This window comes from Rhipicephalus microplus, chromosome 10 (genome assembly GCF_043290135.1).
Source record: "Rhipicephalus microplus isolate Deutch F79 chromosome 10, USDA_Rmic, whole genome shotgun sequence".
In the NCBI taxonomy this organism is placed as follows: Eukaryota; Metazoa; Arthropoda; class Arachnida; order Ixodida; family Ixodidae; genus Rhipicephalus; species Rhipicephalus microplus.
This window is the reverse complement of record NC_134709.1, coordinates 54,629,531-54,656,084: the sequence shown is the minus strand read 5'-3', so window position 1 is coordinate 54,656,084 and position 26,554 is coordinate 54,629,531. Positions and strand designations below refer to the sequence as shown.

Sequence of the window (26,554 nt, the reverse complement as noted above, 5' to 3'; positions counted from 1 at the left end):
TAGGGTGGCAATATGGGACGCCTCTGTCTATCTTGTGCATAAATGTTGGCCTAATTCACCACCGCCTTGTCTGCTCCGTCTAAAAGCTTTGAGCAGATGCAGCTGCAAGTTGAGCCACGCGATGCGCAACAGTGCTGTTAGGCCTGGGAGTCCAAACCGAACTTCATTGTTTCTGAAAATGTAACCAGCGTCAAAACTAGTGAGCGACCTAGGCTGATGCAATCACCGGTAAACCTTGCGTGCGTCTTACGCAACGCGTGGCAAGCCCCCGAACCCACGGGTGCAATTCCAGCCCGCGACCAGCAGCGGTTTCTGATTGGAAACTTAGAGCTACGGGCTTCGAGCTACGAACAAGGGATCCTCAGCGCCCATACAAGAACCAAGTGGTGCGAAAAGAGGGGAGCATCCGAATTAATCCCGGCTCATTTTCGCACCTCAATATGAGCTCCTTAGGCTGTCGGCCACAGGGCCGAATTTGTAACGCCTTTATTTAGGCCGCGTTCACACTGGGCATTCCGGCCGCCGAAAGTGCTCTGAATCCGGTTCGGCGGCGGCAAAATTCGCCGAAAGGGCCCTCTCCGCGCCGATCGCTCTCGAACCGATTTTTGCGGCGTCTGCCGCCGAATTGGTCACCCCCGACCAATAGGAGCGCTAATCTAGGAATTGTGAAAAACGGCGGCCAAGCCCTACTCAATGTGCTATGCCGCAGTTCACGTAACTGAATGTTGAAACCAATGGGAGTTTAACCTAATCTGTGCCTACTTCGCGTCCGTACTTCGTGAAAGAGCTGACCGAGCTTGCTGTTGGGGTGACCGACCTTGTTGCGGTCTTGCAGAGCAAAACGAACTCACCAACGCCACTGGCATCGGTGCTTTTTTCTGCTCTTCATGCATTACAAGACAGCCACTTGCCAGAAAAGTAAGCAGTACTGTCTTTTCTTGCTTCCTGCGTACGAGAATCGTCGAAGTATACACCACCGGATAACGTAGTCGCGTTTGCGAGCCCCGACAAAAACCGGATGACAGCGCATCCGTCCCACGTTCGCCCCGTGGTAGATGGCATATTCGGCGGCGCGGGGCGCGTCCAGTGCGAACGACGCTGCGTTTCGGCGGCAGCGGAATTTCGGTCGCGGTAGAAAGCGGATGTTTCAGTGTGAACTAGGCATTATACTGTACATAAATGCTGTCTTAACTCACCGTCGCCTTGTCCGCTCCGTTTATGAGCTCTGCACAGATGCAACCGCGAGCTCAGAAACACGTGATTTTCCAACAATGGCCCACTGCGCTTGCCCAGGCAACGCTATGAACGCGGCAGTGTTCTGCGCCATTGCGACCGTGTCCGCGTCGCTGGGGCGTACCGTTCCCTCCAAGGCCGCACGCGCGGCTGTTGGTGCGAGCGTCGTGTCGTCTGCGTACGTTTGTCTGCAACTGCAGATGGGTTTTCAGGGTGGATATATCTTTTTCTGGGGAGCACACATTAATGAATGTATGCTCTTATACGAGGCAGGCCATGTGCATAATGTTAACAACTTGTATCTACGTGTGGAAACGTGTTGAGTCTGTTGAAAGGTTGGTATGTGTCCCAAACGTGCATAAACTCTCCGTCAAAAACCGTGAAGTTGACTGTTATCAAGCATTTTTACTCAACGGTTTTATTTTATTTATTTCTGTAGCATTTTTTTCATTAGTTTTTAAGTGATCTCGCTGCAGATGCCTCAATGACGCGACCTGCGGCTAAGAGCAGGCATAGCCAGCAAGTGCAAGCACATGCGAGAGTGGCCGTGTACCGGCAACGATTTGAAAGCGAATCGAAAACAATTCATGCGAAAGTCACGTGTGCTTCATATGAAAGTTGGTCAGTACCACCAAAAAACAAAAATACCCTAGAGAAATGAAAAACTGGTTTTATCACGATGGTGTTTCGTTGTTTACAGGTGACACAAATAACATACGAGCATGACAAGCGCAAAAGAAAGGAAGGAAGGAAGGAAAGAAGGAAAGAAAGAAGGAAGGAAGGAATGAAAACTTTATTTTCGAGGGTTTGGGACAGGGGTCATGACCTCGATGGGCAGGGCCCCAAGTCGAGGGCTCCACTGGCTGCTTCCACCTGCCTGACGTGACGCAGAAGTGCTAGCTGCAGCTCTGGGTCAGAGCTGGCAAGCTGTGCTTGCCATTGCTTCAATAGTATTATAAATATTGTACTGACCTAAAAAGGTATCTAAATTTGGTGGTCCGTTTAGGACATGGCGAAGGAATACGCAGGAGGGGAAACTCCGCACCTTTTTGCGCCATGATTCCGTAATCCCAGGAAGCGGCGGTGGATTGATTGATTGATTGATGGATGGATGGATGGATGGATGGATGGATGGATGGATGGATGGATGGATGGATGGATGGATGGATGGATGTATGGATGGATGGATAGATGAATGAATGGATGAATGGATGGATGAATGGATGGATGGATGGATGAATGGATGGATGCACGAATGGATGGACGGACGGATCGACAGACGGGCGGATGGACGGATGGACGGAGGGACGGAGGATGGATGGATGGATGGATGGATGGATGGATGGATGGATGGATGGATGGATGGACGGATGGATGGATGGATGGATGGATGGATGGATGGATGGATGGATGGATGGATGGATGGATGGATGGATGAATGGATGGATGGATGGATGGATGGATGGATGGATGGATGGATGGATGGATGGATGGATGGATGGATGATGCGGCTGTGCTCCTTATATCGGGCGTCGGATCGAGTGTATCCCCCTCTATGATACCCGTTTTTTAGCTTTTAGAGTCAATAAATAAAATGAAATTAAAAAAATGTGTTGAAGGGTTGAATTTTGATCGCTCCTTGATTGTAGCCACCGATCAGTTAACCTCCTCGTGGTTATTTCTAGCTGTTCAAAGTCTATTTTGCCTTCGCTCTCCCTGAATACCAATGCTTTGAAAAATTGCACGCCATTTTTTTCGACTATAGGGTGGAGCTTTTTCCAGCCAGTCTATGGTCGAATAGCTACCACACAATGCGATGCTACCTCTAAGCGGCAATACAGATTCCAAGCATGGCATCAACGAGCCCAAGGAGTGCAGCAGTTGGCGTGACATCACATAAAGCAACAACAACGCATTGATGCAAACCGTTACAACCATAGGCCGAGAGAAGTCGACCAAGCACGAGGCGAAAGAGGTTCAATATGGAGCCCCGTACTCACGAACACCTGGCCTCTACAGCAAGCTGCTAAGGCACTACTTCGGCTCTTATTGAGTATTGCATCTTATCGGCCCCTTCAGCTACAAGGTTACACCGGAAGGACGTGAGATCATCAAGATGTCCAAGGCACACAGAAACTGTGCATGTCGTCAGGATGAACCTTATTAATCAACTTCTTTGTTCAATCGCCTACTGTCGTGAAAATTACCAAGCATGTGTATCATTGAAGGGAGATTTTAAATCTGCAAACAGATTTCAAATACCTGATTTAGCAAAAAAGTAACCACATATTTCCACAATATAATTAGGTCATTTTTACGGGTCGTTATGGTTACTCGCAATGAAAAAATTGGCCCTGTATCCGCACGCCAATCTGCAAATGTCGTCGAAAGACGATAGTCTTGCGTGAGAAGAGAGTGAAAAAAAACATTTATTTGATGTTCTGCGCAAGAAAATCGGTGAATAGTATTCTGGAGGCGCTGCGTCAAAGTGTCTCGAGCGTGCAGCGGAAGCGAACGAGCGCATCAAGTTACGTCACACGTAAGACATGAGCGCCATCTGGCAGCTTTTTGGAAAAGAAGCACACGGCTCTGAGACGGGCGTGCGCGCCCGTCTCAGAGGTGATAAGGTGTAAAACGAAAGGCGACGGGTAGGTGCCACCACCTGGTCGTCTTAGCAAAGCAAAGGAAACACTCGCCTTTTCGTGCAAGCGCTGCATTGTCAGTGCAGCATGATCAACGCTACGGTCCTTAAAATTGCTTATGTATGCCTTTTCTAGTAAAAGACGCACATGCAGAATATATACGTCTTGTTATAGTGCCTCAGATATGCGCAATAATCGCTTTTTAATTGACAATTGCACAAGTATGAATGCTGAATCTTGAGCAACATTGGCGGGCACTGCGGATGGGGTCGGCCGTTTGGGGTAGCGGCTGGTGCTGATAAGAACGGCCGGTTTTAGTTAAGGTTGGACAAACAGACAAATGTACAGGCATACAGACAGACAAACAAACAAACAGACAAACAGACCAAAATTTTTGCGTATCAACTTTAAAAGTAAGTTTTCAAAACTGCATGTTTCCTCTAAAAAGTTCATCCCCCAGGCTTTAAGCAAACTAGATTGGTTGGTTGCGAAACTTTATTGAGGTCCTGCAAGGCGCGCGTCAGGCCAAGCCTATCGGCCGCTCCGCGGGCCTGCTGGACGGCCCAAAGTTGGTCGGCCAGGAGGGAGCTGCGTAGGGCCGCCTCCCACCTGACTGTTGTAGTGTTGGGGTTAGTGTACATTGCCTTGCACTCCCAGAGCATGTGCGCCAGCGTGGATACATCCCCACATGCGGGGCAAGCGTCATTGGGAAGCACGTCAGGATAAATAGCATGAAGGGATCTCAGGTTAGGGAACGTGTCGCTCTGCAGTAGTCTGAGCGTAAGGGCCTGTGGCCTATTAAGATTTGGATGAGGGAGTGGATATAGTCTCCGCGCGAGGTAAAAATATTTTGTTATTTCGTTGTACGTGGCAGGCGCGTCCCTGTTTTCCGCAACCCTGTTGGCCCCGAATCGTTGCCCGGAACCCGCGCGGTCGGTTAGTGCGCGCGCGGCCTCGTGGACAGACTCGTTGAGGTTCGGGGGAGCGCATTGGACCTGTCCAACATGTGCAGGAAACCAAATCAGCACGTGGTGCTTGATGACGTCGCGGCCACCACTTCGGAGCACGCGCAGGGCTTTCTTGGAGATTACACCGCGCTCGAAAGCACGAATAGCTGACCTGGAGTCACTATAGATGACCTCCCTTTCACCTTCCAGGATGGCCAGGGCGATGGCCACTTGCTCGGCAATCGACGGATCGTCAGTGTGAACCGATGCGCAGTTGGGGATTTGTTCTTTGGAGTCGACGACGACTGCGGAGAAGGCGCGGCTCCCACGGTACGCTGTCGCGTCGACAAAGCTGACGCCGTGCTCCTCACTGTGAATCTGCTTGAGAAGAGTGGCAGCCCTAGCCCGTCGCCTACCACGATTGTGCTCGGGATGGACATTCCTCGGTATCGGTGCCATGGTGATGAGGTCACGAATCTCACGGGGCACCTGTCTCATCTTCTCGTCCACTTCAGCCGGAGAGTGACCGAGCTCTCGGAGTATATGTATGCCGGTCTGGGAGCTCGAAAGGCGCGCGAGCTGGGCCCGCTCCTGCGCTTCGGTATTCTCCTCTAACGTATTGTGTACTCCGAGCTGGAGCAGGTGCTCGGTGCGCGTCCTGATCGGGATACCGAGGGCCCGCTTGGTAATCTTTCTGAGCAAGACGTTGATCTTGTCACGCTCGGCACGCTGCCAATTGTGCATGGCCGCGACATATCGAAAGTGGCAGAGCACAAAGGCATTGACCAGGCGGATTAGGTTGTTTTCCTTGAGGCCTTGGTAGCGATTGGCCACCCGCCGAACCAGCCGAACCGCGTTATCCGTCTTGGCGGCGAGCTTGAGTATAGTCTTGCCGTTGGAACCATTGGATTCGATGGTCATGCCGAGGACCCGAATGGAGTCGACTCTGGGTATTGCGCTGCCATCTCCGGTATAGAGCTTGATATCACTCTTAGAGATCGGCTGCCACTTTTTGGGCTTGGGCCCTCGCCTAGTGGCTTGGTAAAGGAGGAGCTCAGACTTGCTGGGGAACACCTCAGGCCTGTGGGACGGAGGTAATCTTCCGTGGTGTCTATGGCCTCCTGCAGGGAGCGCTCGACTTGCCCGTCGCTGCCACCTGTGCACCAAATGGTAATATCGTCCGCGTAAATTGTGTGGTTAATGCCTTCGATACATGACAGCCTCTTAGACAACCCGACCATGACAAGATTGAACAGGGTGGCCGATATCACCGACCCTTGTGGCGTGCCGCGTGATCCCAGCTCGATCTCCTCGGAGACAAGGTCTCCCACACTGAGGGTGGCTCTCCTACGGGTCAAGAACGATTTGACATATTTGTGAATATGACTCCAAGGCCGAGCTCAGCAATCGACCGCAACACGAAAGAGTGAGTAACATTGTCGAAGGCTTTCTCTAAGTTGAGGCCGAGAATGGTCCGCATGTCTCGAGTGTTGCAGTCGATGACTTGGTGCTTGAGCAGCTTCATAGCGTCTTGCGTCGAAAGCTTGGCCCGAAAACCAATCATGGTGTACGGGTAGAGCCCATTGTCTTCCAGGTACCGAGTCAACCTATTGAGGACCACATGCTCGGCTACCTTTCCCACGCAGGATGTGAGCGAAATTGGGCGCATGTTGTCCAAGTTGGGTGACCTCCCCGGCTTGGGAATGAGCACGGTGGGTGCGACCTTCCACGGGTCGGGGACCTCGCCACTCTTCCATGCCTCGTTGATGACCTCGGTGAGGTAGTCGATTGACCGGTCGTCCAGGTTGCGCAGGGTCTTATTAGTTATGCCGTCGGGGCCCGCGGCAGACCTCCCATTGAGCCCGTAAAGTGCCTGCCGAACCTCTTCGTGGCATATCTCGGCGTCCAGTTTAGTGTTGGCCGGTCCTGAGTACTCGGGCTACGTTGTTGCGAGGTTCGAGTCGACGGGGAGGTACTTTTGCACCAGCTGCTTCAAAACCTCCTCTTCTGAAGAGGACTGCTTGGCTTCGTGCATGGCTCGCGCTAGTACGTTCCGCTGGTTAGTTTTGGTGTTAGTCTCGCTGAGCAGGTGCTTGAGCAGGTTCCATGTCTTGCCATTGCGCATCTGGCCATCTACCGAGTTGCACACCTCGTCCCACTGCTGCTTGGAGAGGACGCGACAGTGCTCCTCGATGGTCTTGTTTAGGTCGGAGATTTTCTTGCGCAACCTGCGATTGAGGCGCTGGCCTTTCCAGCGGTCGAGAAGTGACTGCTTGGCCTCGAGCAGGTGGGCAAGGCGGCTGTCCATTTTTTCAACTGGAAGGTCAGTACTAATATTCTTCGTGGTACTTATGACGTCCTCTCTGAGCTGGCTAATCCACTCCTGTAGGCTTGGCCTGGTTGCAGGTAGGGGTCGGTCATTGCGGACTTTGCTAAACTGGTCCCAGCTTGTCCAAGAAAACTCCCGTGCCCTCTTTCGGACCACTAAGAACTGCGTCACCAGGACGTAATGGTCGCTACCTAAGTCAATGTTTGAGTTGACCCACTGTACATCGGGGAGATTCTTGATGAAGGTCAAGTCGGGAGTGGAGTCTCTGCAGGATGAGGTGCCCAACCGAGTTGGAAAGGCCTTGTCGGTGATTAGAGTCAGGTCCATGTCCGCCGCGTTCTGCCGCAGTTCCGCGCCCTTGCTGGTATTGTACGGGTAGCCCCAAGTGTGGTGCGGAGCATTAAAATCGCCCGCCACAACCAGCGGGTTGGGACCTGTCAAGTTGACGGCCTTCTTTATGAGGGCCCTGAAGCGCTGCCGTCGGTCCTTAGGGCTACTGTACACGTTGAGAAAAAAAATTGCCCGCAGCTTCCCTCGGGGGAACACTGAGGAGGATGCGGAGCATATAATTGGTTAACGGGGTGTTAAAGTGCGACTTACTTGGGTCGATGGCTAAATTGGTTAAGGTGGTTGTGAAATGGCGTGTTAAATTGCGACTTACTTGGGTCGATGGCTAAATTGGTTAACGTGGTTGTAGGAGGGGGTGTTAAATGAGTGAACACGTACACACGTATGCGAAAGGGCGGCACTGGTCGAAGGGACGTCGATTATTGTGTTTGTGGATTCGTTGGAATTCATTTCACCGCGACCTGTGTTTGTGGATTCGTTGGAATTCATTTCACCGCGACCTTGGACGTCGACGCGCCGTACAAACCAACCGACGAGCGGCAACTGAGCGAGCGAGCGCCGACCTTGAGTATATATACAGCGTGACGGCGCATGCACTGTCAGCTGTCGAATGTTCGAGAAGGGGGAGAAGCGCAACGGCGCATGCGCGCGCGTCAGCTGCCGATGTTCTCGAAGCGCGACGGCGCATGCGCGCGCGTCAGCTGCCGATGTTCTCGAAGCATGACGGCGCATGCGCGCTACATTATACAGCTAGCGAATGTTCGTGAAGAGGAGAAGTGCACGCGGTGTGTAGAGGAGGAAGGGTGCACAGATGGTGGAGGAGTGAAGCGCGCGCGGTGTGTAGAGGAGGAAGGGATGCACAGATGGTGGAAGAAGGAGGAGGAAGCTTGCGGACGGCGCCGCACTACAAGCCTCGAGTATTAGATGCTACGCATCTAAAAGATGCGGCTTCGGTCCTAGCTGCGCGGCAGAATCTCGGTCATGACATATTCGGCGCTGCTGGTGGCCATTTTGAGGTCATGAGAGATGTGTGTGAGCTTGTTACTGACCAAGGTGCAGACGCCCCGGCCATCAGAATAACGCGAGACGGGCTTGTAACCAGTCAGTGTGACGTTTCGAGTTAATGTCTCCTGAAGCAGAACGACGAGGGGTTTTTCGCTAGAGCATCGATTGTACTGCTGCAAGGACGCCTTTTTACTAGGGAAGCCCCTGCAGTTCTATTGCCAAATGAGAAACGTCTCACTTGGCTTGGCCATCTTGGTGCTTTTGTGGGCTGGTGCTGCCCTCAGATCGGCTAAGAATAGCGTGGACGATGGGGCCCGTAGCGCCGGGCTGGGGTTGTACGATGGCGGTTGAGGTCAGAGCTGGTTTCACTACGCTTTCGAGAAACGACTCTACCTTGGATACTCGGTCGTTTTGCGCGGTCACGGTGATCTGCAGTTGGGCGAAATTTTCGCCGAGCTTATTGATGCTTTCACTGAGCGCGGATAGCGTGTCTCGAAGCTCAGACCTGACTCGAATCGCTACACCTTCCTGTTCGTAGGCGATGGCCCTCTTCTTGGGAGCACTTTGACCCTCACTGCTGCTGTCGCCGGCTTTAGTGCTGTGCACCTCCATGGGTAGGGGCATTGTATCGGCGACGCATGCGGCAGCGGGTTGCGGTGGTGGGTCTCTCGCGTTCCTAATCTCGGCAATTTCGGACTAAAGCCTGTTTATGGTTTCCTTCATCGCTGCGTTCTCGCGTTTTAGCTGGGAAATCTCGCGCGCGCTCTCCGCATGCTCTGGGAGTGACCCCTACAGTACCTCAGCTGGCCCTCCTCGGGCCGTGTCGGCCCAGGTTATATAGCCCGACTTCTTGCTTCTCGCTGACACCCCGCTAGGCTGCTGTTGACGCCCGGTAGACCTGGATCGAGACCTGGAGCGGTTCCCAGACTTGTAGCACCGTGCTCCTCCTCGTGACCGGGAACGGCTCCTGGACCGGGAACGGCCCCTGGAAGGGGACCGAGAACGTCGCCTGGAACGGGCCCCGGAACCGCGTGACTGCTGGAAGTATTGCCCATCCGTTGGGGGTGATGGTGGTGCCGTGGCTTGGCCTTGGTCGGTGGCGCGAGACTTTTCCCAGCACCTTCGTCGCACGACATACGGCATCTGGAATCTTTGCCTACAGTCCTTGTCAGCCGTGAGGTGTTGCCCACCAGACGGCCTGCACTTGGGGGTACACTTGTGTTGTGCGTCAGGATTTGAAGCCCCACAGCCCCGACATACGACGTCGCCTGGGCTGGGACACACATTAGCACAGTGACCGAGCCGACCACAAGTGTATAAAATGTCTATTTTCTTGCGATAAAGCGAACATTGCACAAGGGTGGGGCCGTAGCGTACAAAGTTTGGGACTCTATGACCGTCGAAGGCGACGATTACCGTACCGGTGCTGCCTATGCACTTGGCTGCCAGGGCGAGCGGATTTCTTTCATTTACGATCTTGTTATCAACATCATTCAGGCCGTCTACGAGTGGAATACCTCGGATCACGCCCTTGCACGTGGAATGAGGTGCGGCCTCGTAGACACTGACCTCGTATGTTCGGCCCATGACGACGATCTGCCGAACTTTGACGTAGTGGTTGGCATTTTCCCTTCTAGGTGTGCTGACAACCATAATATTCTGCTGCACGTTGGGGCATAGCGTGTCGCCCCGCAAATCTTCGGAGCAGATGCTTGTGGCTGCCAGGATTGCTTCAGCCACCACGGTGCAGCCAGTCTTGACAATATTGAGGCTTCCGCGGGGCCGTGTAACGGTCTTCGTATCCTCCCTGGAGAGCTGGGGCATCCGGCCAGCGCGGATGATTCTAGCCTTGATGTTATTGCCACTGTTGCGGCCTCGTGGGGCCTCGGCCGTTGTCACTTCGTCTCGTTGAGAGTAGCACCATTAGGATTAGCGCCTGCCGAGCGCGCGCCAGCTCTTCTGGCGCCTGCAGACTGCCAACCTCGGTCTTCTGTCACCTCTTCGGGGGTTATGTCCTCCCCCATCACCTGATATTTCATTTTTTCTGAAAATAAGCCCTGAGAAGAGCGAAAAGGGTACCCGGGAACGGCGACGCGGCAGGCGTCGCGCCGGCGTGGGCTTACCTCGTTAGGCTTAGCCCAGGCGGTGGCCGGCTCCGGAGAAAAAACGTTCCAAAACGTGAAAATAGTCCACTCACGCAGCAGGTTTTGGCATCAAAATAGTCCTGGCACTTTCACTGATGCGACACAAACAAAGCTGAACGCGCATTCGAAAAATTCACTTGAAGATCATTGTAGGAAGCAGGAGCCACTCGAAGGTCGTATGAACCAGACAGACGCCGCGCCGCGTCCCCACAAGCAAACTAGATGTCAAAATATTATTTGTTTGATCTGAAGTATCTTTCAACTTGGAAGGTAAAAATGACCTACTGGAAATTAGCCTTCATTTTTTCATATAATTACGATTCTAACAAGTTTGGGAGAAAAGAAAGCATTTATCCTGTAACTCAAGCGCTGCGGAAAGGAATGGTACCAAGTTTGTTTAGATATCTTCAAAGAAACTTGCTCAAAATTTCTGTAAGGCACATTCACTTCCCAAAAATAACAATGCCAAGAAAATTATGTTTCCAGATTTAAAAACATTTGTATTTGATATAATATTAGTATTTCGTCGTAATATAACATTTTTCCAAAACATAATTTTGACTATAAATGCATCGAATTGCAATTTTTGAAAGTTAGCACTTTCTGCAATTTTGTGGTATTTTAAGATCCTCATCGCCCATTAACGCGTTAAAGTTAGAAAACTCGTTTCGCTGAAATGCTCATACCGGTGTCATTTATTTATTTATGCCATACCCACAGCGCCACATGGCATTACAGTGGGGGGGGGGGGAATGCAAAGAAAAATTCAAAGCATACAATTGGTAACAATCGCTAGCAGCATCAGGAAAACAAATACATATACAAGAAGATCACGAGTGTACACTAATGTGCACTATAGTGAATCATTGTGCAAAAATAAAAAACAAGATTGCAAGTAAACAAGAATACATTAATTAATTTAACAATGAAGTGTATTATAGTGATAAAAGCATAATTACATGAACAAGAATGTACAATAAAGGTAAATACAATTACAAGCATATAGCAGTCATCACTAGCAGTAACATGAACAGTAACATTGGTTACGAGGAAAAAATAAACATCTTGTGCCGGACCGAAAAATCGAGAAAGATGCAGATAAACAATTCTCAGTGCCAGTCGGCGCCGAACCCGAGTCATATGCGAAGCGAACGAATGTTCTACCACACGGCCACACGTCTTCTTCCTCTTCTTGGAAATGCACTGTAAGCAGCTTTCATGCTTTACAAACACATGCCACCTGTAGGCATGCTTAGCAATGCAACATGAAATATTGCAGTGATAATGCGTGCTACAAGCGTCCATTGCCATCGGGCGCCAGAACATGTGATTACAATGAGGAAGTGATCATTTAATGCTGGTCACCCTCTAAAAGAGGCACAAACGTCACGGCGCCTATTTCCTAAAGGCCACGTAGTGGGTGCATGCCACGTTCGAAAACATTTCATGCACTAAGTGTTTGAAATGCGCATTAGGAACCGAATATTGCTATCGAGTTCAACTCTTGAAGGCAAAGCTTAAGGATCCCCTAATTGATTATGAGAGGCAATGAACATCGAACTAAACCCATCCGATTACTACAAATACCGATTTCCCCAACAAACATCTCGCATTGAAACCATGTCAGTGAAAATTCGGGAACCCTTAAGCTTCGCCTTTAGGAGTTATATGCCATAGCGAAATTCTGTTCCTAGTGTGTAACTCAAACGCTTAGCGTATGAAATTTTTTCGAACTTGCTATGCACGCACTACATGAACCTAAGAGAATAGGCTCATTAGCGGGCGTGCCTTTTGTAGCCGGTGACTGGATTTAAACTATGAACGATCTATGGACGGCAACACTCATCTTTTCAGATACCCACGTTTGTAAACAAAATCGACAGCCTCGATCCTAGATATAAATTGTGCAGTTTCTAAGCATACGATCAGGATGGTATTCATTGAAAACAACATTGAATTTTCTTGACTATCGTTCTATGTGTCCTCTTTGCCTAAGTAGTATCTGATTCTTTTTAGGTGTGTGTTCTTTTTTCTATGCTTCCTTGTGTATATTGTTATTTTTGTATATCTCTTGCAATAGCGATGAGACATCGCAACTTATATCTATTGGTATTTAAAACATTACGATGGTTATGGATATATTTGTTTACTAGAAATAACATTTTATTACTGTTGTATGTGTTACAGTATTTGCACATGTACCTTTTGTATTTTTGTACATCTTTGTATTTTTTCTGTATCCTGGAAAATTCTTAGGACAGCCTGTCTGCCTCACTGTATTTGGAGCAAAGGCCCTTATTCAGGCTTTCAGCCTTTTGCCTTCGCTCCGTTTTCTGTACTGGCACAGAAAGAAACAAATAAAGAAAGAAAGTCATTATCATCATGTCATGTTCTGACGCCCGATGGTAACGTACGCTTGAACCACACAATATTACGGCAATATTCCATGTATTGGAAAGCATGTTTACGGGACGCTTGTACTTGTGAAGCATGCAAGTTATTTTTACTTAATTTCCAAGCAGACGAAGTGCTTTTCACTCTATTCACCAGCAGAGGTTTGACTGTGTGGTAGAACCCGATTGCCATGGAAACGCCCCATGTTTGAGCCCCACTGAGACCCATACTTTTATTATTTTCTTATATTTCTTGCATCTTTCTCAACTTTCCGGTCTCTTTTCGGTCTTCGGCATCTTTCTCAACGCCGGGATTCCCGAAAAACGAGTTTTTGGACGCTGTTGTGTTGACATTGGACTTCGCTCGCGCATCGGAACGATGCGTTATTCAAGAAATGATAATGACGCAAAACAGACGCCATATTGAAACTATGCGAGTCAGCTCATGCGCCCTCTGAGAGACCAGCAGCCCGAAAATGAAACTAGAAAGCGCCATGACGGCGCGCTCCTGCACATCACGTGGTTCGATGAAAAATAATTGACGCACCAATCATTTTTGACTGACGCCTGCTTGCCATCTTGTACCGCCTTTTCGACGAGCCCCTTCAGCTGTGGTGCAGGTCGCTACTTCCGATCTCTGGCCTCGGGAACGTGTTCCGTTCTGGTGGTTTTAGTTGTTAAGGATCAGGAAGCGTAATATTTTAGGCCTAATTGTATCTGTTCTCCTGTGTTAGTTTTCTTTCAGGTATTGTCCAGGAATCGCAGCAATGTCAAGGAATTTTCCTGGCCAGGGCTGTTCGGCATGGACAGCCTCTCTTCGACCAGGTGAGATACCCCTCGATCTCTTTCTACGCAACGGCGTTAGCAGCATTTCCGTTGCACTGGTGCTCTTGCGTAATAGATAAATCTGGTTGAGCAACCCTAAGGCGATTTGGGAGCAGCTTTGGGTGGTAACCTCTCAGTACGAAAGCATCACCTATGTATGACAGCTTGACAGGGGGGGTATTGTGTGTAGATCACCAGACAAAGATTGTGTAGAGGATCTTCTGAAATGCTCATCATTTGTCTCTATCGCGGTGAGTGCATATATCCCACCTCATCTTGCATGCCCCAAAAGCATTGCACAAGGAGTTAACTCGCAACTAAGTCCATCTGAGACACTCCAGAAACTCTCAATGACCGGGGTAACAGCTATATCTACCGGTGAAGTCGAGTAGTAGACAACGCGAGGGTAGCCACCGAGTCAGTCATCGCCACTTTCGCCGGAACATCGTGCCATCTGAAATAAAAGCTTGGCCACTAATCTTCAGGGTGGAACCATTAGCACCACGCCCCCTGCAGTGTAGAAATCGTCGGCGTTATGGCCATAGAGCTGGTTGGGGTAAATTTGGAGTAAGGTGTTGCATTTTTGGTGAGAGTCCCGCACACGCACATTGCACAGTCCAATCTGAGAAGTGCTGCCTCTGTGAGGGCGCTCATAGAAGGGATTATTTTAGGTGTCCTGTTCACTTACAAAAGAAACAACTGTTCGAAGTAATGAACAGGTCAGAAGCAATGGCCGTTATCAAAGAAAGTGCACAAGGTAATCGTAGGATTACCTCTCAACAAAATGCAATGACAGATGCTAATTTTGCCCAAACAGTTGAGGCTACAATAGAAAAGGCGGTAGAAAAAGCAATGAACAGGTTATTTACCAGCCTCTCAGAATGCCTGTATCACATAATGAGTGCTCAGTCACCTCAGCTGGTGAATATCTCAGCAGGTTCTCCTCAGAAAAGTTCTATGCTGACATCTCAGCAGGCGGCAGGATGCAGCACGAGTAACGATAAGTTGCCCCCAGAAGACACTCGGGAAGTTAATAGGTCTACAGAGAGAGAAGGTCACCTCTGAGTGTCAACACTGATGTTGAAATAGATTCTCTTGCCCAGAAACGGAACCGACCTCTCTTAAACCCGTCTTCCATGTTGTCACAGACAAAAGCAAGAAAGGCTTCGCCTAACAAGGTCGTAAAGGTCAGCATACTAGACAAAGTTGTTTCGACTGCTGGCATATCCCACCATTAAGCTGTTGAAAGTCTTACAGTATTGTCGTTCAATTATTTTCAGCTTCCACAAATTTTTCTTGTCACAATGTTGAAAAAAATCCTGATATATAGTGTTATAACATTCAATGTTACAAGAAACTTGGTTAGTTTCAGATCAGTATTTTCATTTAAAAAACTGTTCATTATTTTGTCTGTTTCGATTGTCAAGAGGAGCCGGATTATTTACATTAGTCTCTACCAGGTTTTGCCACAAGGCAAAAATAAATCTTCAGCATCTCTCACCGGACTACGAAATTTTAGTAATTTTTAGTCTTCCTTCATGTAGAACATTTCACATAGCAAATATATATTATCCTTCAAGAGTTCATGACACGAACCCTTGGGATAGTGTAATTTCTAGTAGTAGTAAAAATGTTCTATTGGCGGAAGGTTTCAACTCCCATCACATAACTTGGGGCTCATGGAGAGGCTCGTGGGGTACTCGATTATCGGACTGGTCTCAGGTTAATGGCCTCACTTGTCATAACACTGGCATCCCCACTTTTATCAGAGGGATGTCATCCTGATTTCTAGACTTGCCTTTTTCGAAATCAGGCCTTCGCATCTCATCTTGGTCGGTTGTTGACTTTGCGACTAATAATGATAACTCTCCAGTTATATTTGACATTGTATGCCCACTAATCTATTTTCCTATATAAAACTCGCGTGCATAAATTACGGTACTTTTAAAGGGAGCTTGCAATGCTGCTTGGATTTTCTGTCAGAAGCAACGGTAAAAGAAAAAAGCATTAGGCATTTGTTCAGTTTTACAGAAGTCGCGTAGCAAAGCGGAATTTCAGGTTCAATCAACGGAACAAAGACGTGTGTTGTGATGTTGGAATAACTGCACTCGGGACTTCAAGCGTAGAAAAGCTGCCTGAAAGAAGCTATTACACAATCAATGTCCTAAAACTGGTTACATTGTTAGTACATTCAAACGTACGGTGAATGAATGTAAAGCGAAGTATGATGAAAACCATTTTGAATTCCTCTCAGAATCAACAAAGAAAAGACCACTATTTGGATTTCTGAGACATAAGAAACTAATTCCTCGAGCAGTAAATCCTGAATCCATAGTTTTATTGCTCCAAGAATTGAAGCAGTTATTGAAGAGCATAGCTCAAGGTTTGGAAAAGCGATTTTCGGCTGATGTTTATCCCCATTCAGTAATCTCATGATCAAGTGACAGTTATACCGAAATATTGATGGAGGAAGTATGATAGGCTATACCTTATCAGAAAACTTCCGACTGTGGCTCTAAGCCCGGATGAAGTCACTTCAGCAATATTGAAAATTTTACTCTATCATTCCCGCGAGGACGTACTTAATACAATAAATTATTCGATAGAGAAGCTTGCAATTCATCACAACGGAAAATCGCGAATATCATACCTTTTCTTGAAAACCAGGGGAAGGCTACGTTTTAGACAATATCAGGCCAACTTCACTAATGTCCAATTAGTCAAGGTAATAGAATAAGTAGTGCACGCTCGCATAATCAGCGAAAGGATTCTTAACCCATGTCGAATTGGATTGAGGCAGGGATGTTCCATATGACAAGCGCATATCGACTTAGGGAGTCGCATACATCTGGCATGGCGTCAAGGGCAGTATTCAGATATAGTTACCCTGTACATCGCGAAATCATATATATTATAGCATCGGATATAGTGTACTAGTCAGTCGATCAAAATAAATCAATTTGCCGGATTATTTATAAACTTGAATTACGGAACTTTTGAGAAAAAAGAAAATTTTACTGTTCGTAACATGATGTCTCGTCAAATAGTTATAAACAAAAAAGAGTTTCCTAAGACGCTCTTATGTCTCTGGTACTATTCAATATATTAAGAAGGTTGATCCCATGCAATGAGAATGTTCAGACATGTGTTTACGTTTATGATACCACGTTATTTTATTCAGCTGTTGACGTTCGTGCTCTATATGAAAACCTCCAAAAGATTTATCTGAAATAGAGCACAAGCTCGACGTTATTCGTCTTTCTCTAAACGTAAACAAGTGTACATATTAGTATTTACTACAAACGGTTCAGTACATATACCTCTTTCATACAAAACTAATACCATTCCACAAGTTCAAAGCATCAAATATGTGGAAGCTACATGTGACAGCTCTTTAGTATGGAGAAACCCCATCGAATATATTGCTGCAAAGGGTCTTCGGGCAGTCGGCATATTACGGAGTATAAGGAAGAAGAGATGGGGTACGCGCAGAGCCACGTTATTATGTGAGGCTGTTATTATGTGAGCCACGTTATTATGTGAGGTATGTGAGCCTGGTCCTGGAATTTGGATGTGTCTTATACTCTGGGGCACCTGCCTATAAGCTGTGTCATCTTGTTCTTCTGAGAAACAGGCACTGCGCATTTGCTTAGGGCTACCTGAATTCCTAGCGAATTACGTTTTATATATTGCCACATTCCATTTCCCAAGTTTTTGTTATCGTCCCAAAACACCACACGATTCTCAGCGCAAACCGCGCCTGCAGTTTTCGAGAAGGTTCCCGACTGTAGTAGATCATTTCGATAAGATCACGCCCACTGTGCGAACGGTACAGATTGTTCTGGAACCTACGCCACCGCCAGTGATAACGCTCGAACATTCGACGGCAAGAGTATAAAATGCCGACGCGCTTCGCCGCTTGTGAGTTGTTGATCGAAGGCCGACGCTCCGTTCGCCGCTATCAGTCCGAGACTGCTATCTGTGCGAGACTGCTGCTGTAATTGGACTTTCCGTTTACCGGGCACAGGTTCGCCCAAATAAACAGTTAAATCCCAACCCGAAGTCTCCTGTCTTCGGCCACGTCACTACCCCGTGACAATATGAAAGCTAGGGTTGTGTCACTCGTCACCAGATTCAGAATATTGGCTGTACAAACATATACACAGGCAATTGAATCTTAGTTAGGGCGTAAATAAACAGTTTTCATTGCGCCCCCTGGTTTTTTTATTGTCATTGGTCTGGAGTTTACACACCTCAAGTAAAGTGTCCACGCAAATTAGGGAGGTTATTCTGATTTCTAACTCCACAAATTCTCTCCACATATACTTTCTTGATATTTTCTACAATTGTGCTAAACACCTACCGAGTACTATTTAGAGCTAACTTACAGGATTACCTGCTAATAATGCAAGCAAAGGTCATCATTGCGATGGAGGCTTCACACAGAGATGAAAATAGTGGCATTGGTATATTTTGTCTATTGCTAGACTGGTCCTTTTTCCTCAGAATTCCAGATTTAACACCCATCTTTATTGAAGAATTCTTAGCTGTAGCACTGGCCCTTCGAAATCTGCCAACATCAATTATATCCATCGTAATAATAACAGACTCTGTCGGTTTTCAGTGCACTCACGGCATTTGGTGATTCGAAAGCATTAAATGAATTCAATTCCCTAGTAACTAATCACTTGACTCAGTTACGGTTAGTATAGGTGCCTGTGCATAGAAACATGTCTATAAATAAAACAGCTGATGCACTAGCCAAAGCGGCGTTGGACAGACTACCTATCAATATTGCCACTTTCTTTTCCTCAAGTTTTCTTATCACCCCATTACACTACATTCAGCGCAAACCGCACCTACGATGTTCGAGAAGCTTCGACGCTTTAGTAGATCGTTTTATTAAGATTACGCCTACTCTGGGAACGTCACAGACTATTCGGGAACGTACGTCACCACGAGCGATAATGCTAGAATATTCGATGGCAAGGGTGTGAATGCGCACACGATTTGCGGCTTGTCAGTTGATCGATGGTCAACGCTGCATTCGCTGCTATCAGTGCATGTCTGATTTTGTAACCCAACTTTCCGTTTACCGGGCACAGGTTCGCCCAAATAAACAGTTTGACCTGACCATCCAGTCTCCTGCATTCAGCCATGTCAGGATTCCTTGACAATATCACCCCTACAACAGCTTTTATAGCAGCAGCTAGATTTCGGAAGCAAATGATGATGCGAGAATTTTCTACACCATCTTGAAGAAATTCGGCGGGTTTCAATCATCTATTGACACCCAGGAAAACTTCCTCGTGTCATAACAGAGGTCACTCGATTACGCTGCAGTATTCTTCAATTAAATTTTTATTTGTTCGGGGCAAGCTTGACTGTCTCCCCGCCTAGTACTTTTTGGGGAGAAGAGGAAACTGTTGAACACTTTTTGATCTCCTGTCAAAAATTTTCAACATTAAGAAAACTATCGCTATAAAAACGCTGTTACGAATCCTTGGATTAGCTTTCGCAAAGTCAAACTTACTATCCCTAGGTGCACATACTATTGGGCACAGCAACGGGAAAGTGTGTGAGGCCATACAATATTTCATTGAACAGTCGAAAATATTTACTCATTAACCTCAACACCAAAAGGTTGTCAGTTAACCAATGTATGCTACAGAAAAATTTTTTTGATATGAATCATTTATTGCTACTTCAGTAGGAACTAATTCTTCCAATTTTTAAAGAAAAATAATTTAAAAAATTGTATTTCTGTTATTCTTTTTGCTAGTATTTAATTTTTTGTATTCCCGTATTTCGTTAAAATACCCAACTTTGGGCAATCTCCCAAGGTGGGTGTGAGCCAGAACTTTATAATCTACATCTACATCATTCTTTTCGGCTCTCCTGCAGTAGGAACGCTGCCACAATTTTCATCATTTTCCAGCAAAATTAACCTTTTAATAAATATATATTTATATAGCACCTCAATATAGCGTTACATTATTCTAGTTAGTTGATAATGCTACGTGCATGTTAACATTTTTGGGACAATGTACGTGTGTGCCTGACAAAGAGGACAAAGGGTTGTCTCCCATCGGTGGCTGGTCAACCGGTCACGCCGCTGCTGCTGGTTTGAAATACATTTCATCCACAGCCTCATCGATACGGCGTCTCATCCGAAACAATATCACATTAATTGTTGGGCACTTGCAGCTAAACTGACCTTCTTTAACGAAGTTTTGTCAATTACAGACTTAAAATTACAAAACGCGAAGCCAGTCTGTGCGAGTTCGTTCTAATGTGGCGGGGTGTGAAAACATTGACACAAGAAGGAATTCGGGACACCACAAACACCTTATGACTGAAGGTGCGCACAATGGCGGAAAAAACAAGACAGAAAAACTCATCCGCGCATGCTTGTGCAGTATGCCAACTTTTCAATCTGGCCCAGGTGGGGGTCACTACGTGAAAGATAACTCTGAGTGTATTTTTGATTTCATATTTATGCAAATTGATGGACGGTTCGCCCATGCATGCACTACCACTGTTATTATTATACCATGCCCCAATCTTCAGACAAGTTTTTTTTTTTCATTCCTATTACCGTACAAAACTGCGCAGCCAATCGAACATTGGCGTGGACTTATATTTTTGACAGCGTAAAAAAAGATTAGGTGAGCCTCCAGTCAGCGATCTTTTGCCTTCCACGAATATCTGGTTAATGCAACGTCCTGTCTGTCCAACATAGGGGCGGCCGCCGCTAGAAGGACCTTTATAGACTGCACGTTTATGCCAATTATTGAATTTGTTAATGTGTTTTAAGAAACAGCTATCGTGCCTCTTCGTGTCTTTTACTCGCTAAATATTTTCTCTTCACTCGGGCACAATTGTTTTCGCCAGAGTTCTGTTTTTACTGGAGAAGTTAACTGGTGGCTGCAGCCGCGAGTGCACAGAATCGTGCAGGCATACAAACGATGCACAAGGAGGTGCGTTGGTCACATGCACTCCTACCAATTCCTATTCAGCGTTTCAGTCCGCCTTTACTGGATTCAAGTTTATAGTCACGTGTACTCACGTATTTTAAAGCGGTATTCTTCATACACAATTTTGATATTAAGTTATCATAGGCATGAATTAGGCAGTTAGCGGCCTTCACCTTCCCCCCCCCCCTCGCCAGCACTTCTAGAGCAGTTCTTGATAAACATATCTAAGCTTCTCATCTCTTTCAAGAAAGTCTCCTTATAGGTTTGCAATCACTCATAGCTCGTACGAGAAAGTATTATATGAAAAAGTGCCAAGAAGGGTGCGGATTGCGCGAGATGTTGAAGTTGGTGGTCTTTCACGCCATGATTGAAAAAGCTGATGCCAGGCTGACAGACTCATGAGTCGACTCACTCGGGCTCCCTCCGACTCAAATAAAGCCGTGAGACACAAATAAGCCGTGAGTGCGACTCAAATAAAGCCGTGAGTTCGGGTGAGTAATATCTTGGTGCGTTTGAGTTCGAGTGAGTCTGGCAGAAAAACATTTTAGTGACTCCGAGTGCGAGTGAGGCCTGCTTAGGAAACTTTTGGTGAGCCGAAGTCCGTGTGAGACCTACGTGTAAAATATTATATTAAATATATTTCATCAGTGAGGCTTAGTAAGCTCCATAATTTTCCCTCACCGATGCATGCGTATTTCTGTGTGCCTTTTCCAATAGTTGATGCTGACTTGATCACGGACTTCTCGGTGATTGGCCATTGCTGATCGGCCAGTCTGATCTGCTATGTAGGTCAAGTGTCAGAGCTCGTTGGCACGTAAATTTAAGCTTTCGTTTCATGTTTCACGTTTTACGCATAACCTACGCAGTTTCTTGTGGCAACAGCAGTGTTAGCACGTGCAAAACACGATTCATTCGAGTTTCAAGGACGTGCTAAGCACGTCCTTGAAAGTCCAATTTTCGGCAAAGAAGAAAGAAGTTTGGAAGAAGTGTTGCACAGTCTGATATAAAAAAATGCTGATGGATCAGCTACGCTCAAGCTCAACTTTGCTTCCACCATTTCTCAAATAAGATGGAAAAGCTCCACATTTTTTGTACCCATGCCGAGAATTTTTAGCTTTTTTTCATATCATGACTGGAAACACGAGGCTTACGAGGAAGATGATAAATAATTCACAGCAAAATACTCACAAATTGAGCACAATAATGAGGATCACTTGTGTTTGTTATATCTTTATATCCGCTTTCAATACTTCCACAGTGGCCCCTGGAAATGTGCAAAGAAGATTTTGAACTACATATAGTGTCATGTGCATTCCATAGCAGTTTTGTTCCCCGTATGACCTTCCGTAAAGGATAACCCACGGAGGAAAGAAACGCCGAGAAGAGCCCCTGACGTCATACTCGGTCAGGTCGTGGTGAAGCCGGAAGGTGGCCGTGTTGATTTGGCAGATTCTCCTCTCTTGTTTGCATACGATTATTCAAATAGAAGACACGTCTCCCTGTCAGGATAGATAACCACATTCGCTGCACATCATGTGTGTCGTGGTGATGCGAAACCAAGAGAATGGGCTCTGCACGCTGGCTCAGCGCGATACTGTTGGCGAAATCATTACGTACGAGAATTAACCCTGAGCAACAGCTCACTGATAAAAAAGCAAGCGCAAGACGACGCTCACTAGATGCATTTACTATGGTGAGTGTGGTGTCAATAATTTCACGACATTTATGGACGGACTGTACAGACAACATGATCGGCCATGCGCCGTTTTAAATGGCTGCATTCCCTCTCTCAAGCGGCCGAGGCGACGCCCGCTCATCGTGCCCGTGTTCCACGTAGAAGTTCACCAGCGTCAGCAATGTGCAACCATGCTGATTTTGTCCGCGATGCAAGTACGTAAGACTTCACTGCGGTTGCTCTAACGCTGAGAGTAGACTGCTTGGGGCGCGCATAGGAAGTGAAAGAGAAAATGTGTAATACGCGCGTACTAGTTGTTACTGTGCATATATTGAACACGAAACTACATATGTGCACCTGACGTCGTGTTTGCGCCTTGCAGGGCACAAATGTTTCGTTCGTTGTCACAAGCAGGAAAACTGCGCAACCACCACTGACCTGCAAGGCGTTTATCGAGGTCTCGTGGTTTCATGGTGCTCAGATGCAGTTTCGCTGAGCACTGTGCGAATATTTCCTCTCCCGCATGGCACAAGGATACACGTGCTCGTTATACGCACTGGTGAGGTACATGTCTAGCGAGAAGTTTTGCAAACGTTGCTAGGAGTACAATAATGACCGGGGGAATACTGCGTAGCTAACGCGGCACAAACCATTGATATTGTTCGCCACGGCTCCGTGCGAGACAATTCCGCCACCTCTCACTGCTAGGCCAGCTACACTGCACGACACGTAACCATAGCCACGCCGCCATTGCGTCCGGCAGACACCGTGTGCCAAGACGTCATTTCCACCACACTTTTCACATAGCGCGCCGGCTGGGCATGTCCTCTCCTTTTTTCCTTCCTCCGTGTGTTAACCGCAAAAAAAAAGTCCACCATGGCAAAAAAAAATAGAAAAAACCTTTGTCAATATTTTAACCATTGATCTCCCAGCAGAATAACAATGCTTAGCCATTATTCTCCACATCACACTATAATATTATACTTAGGACGCATTTATAAAAAGGAAATATATATCGCCTATGTTAACGAGATGACTACGTCATAGTTATCTCATAGATCTTACGTAGTTACAGGTTGCGTAATTCCAAAGGTATGACATACTTATACATGAATCCTGACACGTTTTAAATATGTTGCTAAACTATAAACATGTTGCGTAGTTAATTAAAAATGTTTCTGCCTTGCTCGTACAAATTTTTTCGACATTTTTCTCTCGCTATTATTTTATTTCAATGTTTTATATTGGTGTTCATTGTGGCATTTTTCTTCATGTATTCTTTAGTCGGGGTTGTGCTTTTATCCACTATACCCCATATGCAACCTTTTTTGTATTCACTTGCACCCACTTCTGCCTAAGGTCTGAAAATCAAACTGATGTTATTGTAATTATAAAATAAATAACTAAAGAAATCCGGCAAGCAGCGCACCAGACAAGAAGCACTTTTTAGAAAACGAATTGAAGGCGTGAGAAGACGGCTGAGAAAGTATTACGAAGAAACAACTGGACACTGAACTTAGTAAGTTATTGAGAATGTTAATCATGGTTTAGAATGAACTAAATACGGCTAGATACAGGTTCATGTCTTATATTACAAAATAACGTCGCGGTAAGGGCGATTGTGTGAACTCTATCACAGAAATCAGCAGTGTTATAAGAAGGAAGTCTCGAAGTTCACTCTACTTAGATGCGAACCATCTTAGAACATGATTTCATGCAGTGTGAGGCTTGACCACCCTTAGTGCACATGCGCATTCTCTTCCCCTCTCTTCTCTCCTACACTCCCCCTCTCTCGCCACGCTAAACCAACGCAGGCTGCGTCGCTAGCCTACGCTCGCCCAGCCTTCATTCTCTTCTACGCACCCCTCCCCACGACGTTTACACCACTATTGCGCATAAGCGTCCCCTCTTTCTCTGTCCTCTGTTACGCTTCTCCCCTCTCGCCTCACAACGCCGCAGAAGGCAGAATCTGCTTACAAGTTTCTTGACTGAAAAACCGACTGCTCGCGTTGCACAACCGTTCACTGGCCGCATATATAGACACTGGATCATGACTTGCAAGGTAGTGCCTGTGGCAAATTTCTCCCTGCATTGAAATTTAAAAAATCGTGGATTGCCCGAGAACGGAAAGTGGATTGCGGGTTCCTAGGTTCAATCAGTTTTTTTCTGTCTCTCCTCTTGCGGTGGCTGTCTTTCGGTTGAATTCGAGTTCCCTGGCTGCAAGATCATGGTTTGTGTTAACAGAAGATGGCCCGACTACGCGACGGTATACTTCCAGGGGTGTTCCTCAAGGCGGAGTTCTCAGCCCGACGCTATTCAATCTTGCACTAATTGGCCTTGCTGAATACTTGCCTAGTACCATTAGGATCTAAATATACGCCGACGACATCTGTGTCTGGACTTCGGCAGTGACATGTCCTCAGATACGCTCCCGGCTTCAAATAGCAGACACTATGGTTGCCAACTACTTTTTAAAACAAGGTCTCAGCAAATGCCAAAAAAAAATGCGCGCTGGTGGCCTTCACTCGCAAAGCAATGACCCCTTATGTTATCTCAACCTACGGGTGACGCATATCTTACGACAGAACCCACCGGTTTCTGGGCATCATTATTGATAGGGACCTCTGTTGGAGTCCACATGTGGCCTATATAAAGAAGCGCCTGACCACTATTTCGAAATTGTTCAAGTTCCTGGCACGAAAGACGTGGGGTATGTCAGTAGACGCAATGATGGAACTCTACAGAGCCTTGTTTTTTGGTTTCCGGAGATATAGCTTGCCCGTACTGAGCAATAACTACAAGACCAATGTTCGTGTTCTACAGGCAGTACAAGCCCAAGCACCGAGAGTGTGCCTTGGTCTGCCCAGATGTACGTCAACAGGGGCAACGATTGTAGTTGCTGGTGACTATCCAATACAAACTCACATTGCTGTAGAAGTCCTGAAAGCGCACATCAGACATTCTTTACGTACTCCCTGTCATCACCTTACACTGTTGCCTTCAGAGAGGCGCCAAGCATCGTTCACTAAAATGATGCTGAAGTACAACGAGAAACTTCCCTCGGGCTTCACTCCTGCATCTAAACTATCGATACCCCCTTGGTGTCTTATTCGACCCAAAGTTCAACTTAGTCTGCCAGGAATCCGGAGGAAATCTGAGCTTCCATTGCCCGTGCTGAAACAACTGTCTCTTCTTTTGCGCGAGAAATATTCAGACGGCGTACTTATACATACTGATGGCTCCAAGAACCGCCAGTGTTCGTCAAGTGCAGTAGTTGTCCCAGCTAGAAATGTTCCAGCCAGTTCTCTTCTATGAACTGCGCGTGAATTCAGGTTTTCATTATGGTTCCAACCAAGCAATTAGACGAATCGTCAACACCACCTGTCCTCTTTGATGGCTCTCCGCATGCCCATGGGGCTTGACCCAAGAGAAGCCACCCTTCTTCGTCGTTTATGGCTAGGAGTGGCATTTACAAAATATTATTCCTTTGTCATAGGAGTGACCCACAACGCTCTCTGTGATTCTTGTCATTGCGAAGAGGCGCTACACCACATTTTGTGCGGATGTCCGTTGTATGACATCCAGAGACAGTCACTGGCGTTCGTTTGGGCGCCCATCGACAACAGCCAATTGTCTGTGGACACTATTCTGTCAAGTTCCCGAGAGAACACATTGCAACAGAAGGCGGCAAAAGCTCTGTTGAAATTTCTACGTGACACGGCCTTGAACAAGCGGCTGTAACAGCAATGTCACACACCGCGAAAGACAAGACTGGACAATGACTGAGTGTGCGCGCGTGTGCTGCCGAATGTGCGGTGTTTATCTCTCTTCCGTCTCTACTCTCTATCTTTCATCTCCCCATCCCCCTCCAATGTCCACGGAAGCAAACCGGCGGCCTATAGGCTGGTTAACCTCCCTGCCATTCTTTTTCTGCTGTTTTCCTTCCTTCCTTCCTTTTGTCTCATTGCCCATTAGTAGTAATAGGCATGTTTGAGTAGAAAACGCTCGTACAACACTGCGTGCTTTGCGCCTCCCC

General features: G+C 47.0%; 1 long non-coding RNA gene across 1 annotated transcript in view; it reads right to left on the bottom strand.

The window, feature by feature from the left end:
- The window catches only part of LOC142774399 (uncharacterized), a 59,264-nt gene extending 37,155 nt beyond the window's left edge, over window positions 1–22,109 (bottom strand). Inside the window, exon 1 of the long non-coding RNA XR_012886380.1 lies at window positions 22,032–22,109. This is a non-coding gene — a long non-coding RNA (uncharacterized LOC142774399). The remainder of the gene's footprint in view (window positions 1–22,031) is intronic.
- Between the last annotated feature and the right edge of the window lie 4,445 nt (window positions 22,110–26,554).